At 48.4% G+C, this 4,964-nt stretch overlaps 1 protein-coding gene across 3 annotated transcripts in view; it reads right to left on the bottom strand.

The window, feature by feature from the left end:
- CPNE4 (copine 4) overlaps positions 1-4,964 on the bottom strand; it is a 401,350-nt gene that overhangs the window by 27,203 nt on the left and 369,183 nt on the right. The gene's annotated exons all lie outside the window — the stretch shown is intronic.

Raw genomic sequence — 4,964 nt, 5'->3', positions numbered from 1 at the left:
CCATTCTTGTACTGCACACGCTCATCTGTAACTATGAAGCTAGTCAGAAAAATACCCACTGTCTATCTTACCAAGAGAAAACTTCTGATAACTTTTGACTTTTTATAGGCAATAATTAGGTCCTAAAAATTTAATATATTACGTTATTTTGATAAATTATGCACTATTAATAGCTCAACGAAGGGAATATTTTAAAAATAGCTTGAATATTTCATCATAGGAAATTCTGGAAAGTAAAAATTTTAAATTTATACTAATAATTTTATTACAGAAATTTAAATACAGTGATCAGTGAAAAACTGCAAAGCTATTTATTTATTTATTTATTTATTTATTTATTTTATAATTAAAAAATAAAAGAAAGAAAAGGGGGACCAGCAGTTGGCATAATGACTGTGTTGCTGGACTCCCACATAGTCGACCACAGTTTGAGTCCCAGACCCAGTGGCTTAAACTCACGCTGGGCATGTGTGTGTGTGTACCCAAGACCCCGAGAGGAGAATGGAGGAGAAGGGATTGCGGCGTGGCTATCTCCTCAGGGGCCGGGTGTGTGGAGGGGGGAGATTTCTTGCTTTCTGTTTCTCTGGTGACTGTATGTGCCCTATAGCAAAAATCTCTCTCTAAAAAAAAAAAACATAAAAATGAAAGTATCTGTCAGATAGGATTTCCTTCCTTCCTCTCAGCTATTTACTTGTTTAGCTAGAGAGGGGAAGTGAGAGTGCGCGCCCCACGGACAGTCACACCACGCCCCTCTCTGTTTCTCCCTCTGGGATCTGGGGCATGCACGCATACCCAGCATAGTTTTTAAGCTGCCAGGTCCAGGACTTGAACTGTGCAGTCAGCCATGTGGGATCCAGCTGCCGTCACCGCCATGCCGCCCGCTGGCCCCTGGGTTTCCCTTCTAACCTGCCTCTCAGCCTGCACCAAGCACTCTGTGAAGGAAGTCTGCTGCTTGGTTTCTGACGTCACCCTCCGGCAGCCACTCCTGCACCACGGCAGCCCACACTTCCGAGTAATACATTTAATTCCCACATTCTCTTTTTTGTTATTGTCCTGTTTCTTTTTTAAATATTCAATTAGTCAATGTATTTTTAAAGGATTATTTTACTTAACTTATTTATTTTAATTTGATCAGAGAGAGACAGAGGAAGAGAGAGAGAGAGAGAGAAAGTGAGAAAGCAAGCTGCCAGGTCTGAGACTTGAACCACAGTTGGCCATGTGGGAATCCAGAGACCTTAACTACCATGCCACCTGCTGGCCCCAGTATTTTTTAAAGCTTACTTTTTAATTTCTTCCATGGGAGAGAGAGAGAAAGAGAAGGGGGATGGAAAGAGAGAGAAAGATAGAGAGAAAGAGAAGAAGAAGAGAGACACAGAGAGAGAGAGAGAGAGAGAGAGAGAGAGAGACCCTTTCGACAGGGTCTTCCTGCTCTGAGCCAGTCCCAGCCTCAGCCAGTTCTGCACCGGGAGGATTTCTGGCTGTGCTGGGAGACTTCGGGTCAGGGGCCTTAGCGTCCCAGGCAGCCTCAGCGTCGTCGGGCAGCACTGGGCTCTCTGGGCCCACACTGGCCAGTTTTTATGCTCCCTTGGCAGCAGACAGGTCAGCCTTTTACAGAAGACATCCCTGCTGGCCACAGGGATGGGTGTCACTTTGGCCTTGAGTGGTCTAAGACTGGAAGAGCTAGCCAGTGGCAAACGTGTGAGCTGTGTGTTTGGAGGGCATGTGTGTGTGTGTGTGTGAGCTTGAATGGGGTGTGTGTGTATGAGCTGTGTGTTTGGAGGGCATGTGTGTGAGTTTGGAGGGGGTGTGTGTTTGTGAGTTGTGTGAGTTTGGAGGGCGTGCATGTATGTGTGAAGGGTGCGCACGTCTGTGTGTGTGAGTTTGGAGGGCACGTGTGTGTGTGTGTGAGAGAGAGAGTTTGGAGGGCACATGTGTGTGAGAGAGTTTGGAGGGTACGTGTGTGAGTGTGTGAGAGAGAGAGAATCTGGAGGGCACATGTGTGAGAGAGTTTGGAGGGCACATGTGTGAGTGTGTGTGTGTGCACCAGTGAAGCATGCATGTGCGTGTTGGTGCATGTGCAAGGAGAACCTGTGCTCAGGGAGTCAAGGCAGAGGGAGCGAAGGCTAGAACAACCCGGCAGGGCTGCATCTAGGTCTGAGGACCGGTTACGTGGGAGGAGCCCTCCTCCTTGTCTGCTCTGAGAGCTTCATGCCTGTCCCAAGCTGTTCCACTCATGGGTCACCTCATGGCAATGGCTGCACCAGGCAGAGGAAGCCCTGGGCTGTCGGAGGCTCGGAGGAGTTTTTACGGCTCCTGGGATTAAAAACCTCTGTGTCTGCAGGAGAGGGAACGAAGCCTTCTGTCAGTTTTTATTCAAGTGTTTCTTCTTGAACACCAACCTCACTGACTTTGATGTGAGCGTAAATTAATTCCAGAGCCCGACTTGAAATTCCATCTCTGCCTGCCTATTGTCTATCCACCCACACAGACGACAGACCGCCGAGCCCTGTCAGGTTTCGGGCGAGCAGCCTGCACTACATTCTTCCAGGAGCCTCTCAAAGGGCTGCTGAGGTTTTTCAGTCCTCACTTTCCTCTTCAGGCACTTGCCTGTTTAATGTCGAGCTGCCTTCTTTATATGAGGAGATTGCTCTACTGAGCTATAGAAGCTTGATTTTCTTGGTCAGCGGGGGATAATGTTGGTCTTAAATTGTGTTAAAATTTTAAAAAGAATCATTTATGCTGCTTCTTCATGTAACTCCTGAGATGTCATACCTTACTTCTATATTGAACCTGCAGTTTCGAGAGAATGAAAGTACTCCCAGGAGTCTGTCTGGTCCACACTCTGAAGGGACGAAGCTTTGAAAGGTGTACCTGTCACCCTGGCTGTAGCGTCTGCGTCTTGCATGGGAGGCAGTCCAGAAATGGGACGTTCCCAGCCCGCCCCAGGTCACCCAGCAAATTCAGGCATATCACAGTGAGGGTGGAAATTTGGTGGCTTGATTTCGGGACAACCTGCCCATCCTGTCTTCAGAATTTATTATGAATTGCCTTAGTCCCTGCAAATTCTGTCAACTTTCTTTTAACCTTCCATTTCTCCTTTCAGGATTTTGGGCATGCATGCACCCACACCTGGTGGCTTTTTCAAACAGCTGGGTCTGGGACTCTGGCCAGGCCATGGTTTATACAGGATCCAGCTACCTTAACCACTAAGCCACTGGCTGGCTCTGGAGTCGACTTGCAGATTAAGCTGAAACCTCTACTGTCTGGTGGATGTGTTAAGTCCATTTACCTGTTCCTCTCTTTTGCAAGAATTCTGAGACGCTAACATGGAGAATCCTTACGAGGGCCTTTACTTCCTTTTTGTCTTGTGACATGTGAACATGCTATTATACTAGGCTATCAGTGTGTGTGTGTGTGTGTGTCTGCATCTGTGTGTGCAACAGAAAGAAGGGAAAGAATTCCTGGGTTTGTGTCTTGGGGAAGTTTGGAGAGGTTTCTGACACAGTGGAAAGGAATTTGTCAGTACTTTCTCTGACAGAAAGTCCTGTGTGATATAAACCTCTCTAGGGATTCCCTCTATTTGGGCCTCCAGAAATCGGAGCTGAAACTGAAGCTACCTTCACAGTCAATAACTCAAGGTTAAGTATAAGAAGTGTCACTTCCACAGAGTGATTTACAATGACGATTGCTTTCTGCCCTCGTTGTACGAGAAGAGCAGTGAGATCGGGCCGGACGTTCAAGCTCTGTTGAACTGGACCTGCTCATTCAGCCCCCAGCTGCACACATGCCTCAGTTCCTGACCAAAGTCCCCAGCAGGCAGGAGACGACGGGGTCTTTCCCATCAAGGTCTCGTGGTTTCTCTGCCCATCCAGTCACTAGGGCATCTCGTTTCCTGTGGTGCGAGGCAGCAGGTTTGTGATACGGTTGTGACGATCACGGAGGCAGGACAGAAACTGGAGGCCCGAGCAGCTCTCTGTATTAACCTGGTCTAAGAGGTCAGTTGGTCGCTGCTCACTGCTAACCAGCCAGGTCTGCAGCCACACCAGGGAGTCGGCTGAGATTCACACGTAACTATTATTTACACTGGCGTCACCCAAAAACAGAAACCTTAACCAAACATCTGAGCTCCTTCACCTTCCTCTGAAGACACTGGAAAGGTGGCGCACACTCAGGTCATGTCACTGATGTAAACCACTCTTACAGGGGCTTCCCGTGGGGGGAATGTCAGTATTCACCAAGTAAAATTCAATAAACACTGACCTGGCCTCAGAACGACGTGTTTCTATGCACACAATGCACAGTGCACTTCTATGTACACATGCGTTTTCCATGCACACACATGTAAACACATGCACGTGTTTCTGTGTACACACATGTAAACACACATCTGTTTCTGTGTACACATGGGAAGATGCACACCTCTACTAAAATTACCAATAGCTTTTGCGACCAAACACGCTGATTATGAACTTCAGCTGCAAAGTGAGGTAGACCTGGGTTCAAGCCCTGCTTCTGGCTGGGTGATAGTGTGCAGAGTACCCAGCCTCCCTGCCTCATTTCCCTCTCTGATCTACGGACTGTGTAGGGGTTAATGTGAGGATCTGAAACAATATCCAATCGACCCGTGCTTCGAAAACTCCAAAGTACACGCAAACCACGTGGGCTCTTGTTAGAATGCCCGTGCTGACTCAGTAGGTCTAATCGGCTGCGAATCTCGAACGGACTTCAAGAAGCAGGCACCCACCACGGCTTCACAAAACGGAAACCGACGGCGAAAGCGGCGAGAGCATTTCGTGTGGCGGGACGTGAGCGTGGCGTGGACAGTCTCCCTGGGTGTGGAGAGGACACCACGCATGACGGTGTGCTCTGTGTCTGCGTGCCCTCTTCCTGAGCAATTGCTACACTTGACACCTACCGTGTCGCCAACGGTAGCCACGGGCCCCACACTTACGTGAAGAATGCCG

This window comes from Tupaia chinensis, unplaced genomic scaffold (genome assembly GCF_000334495.1).
Source record: "Tupaia chinensis unplaced genomic scaffold, TupChi_1.0 Scaffold000601_1, whole genome shotgun sequence".
NCBI lineage: Eukaryota > Metazoa > Chordata > Mammalia > Scandentia > Tupaiidae > Tupaia > Tupaia belangeri.
The sequence above is the reverse complement of the archived record's forward strand: the minus strand, read 5'-3'. Positions and strand labels throughout refer to the sequence as shown.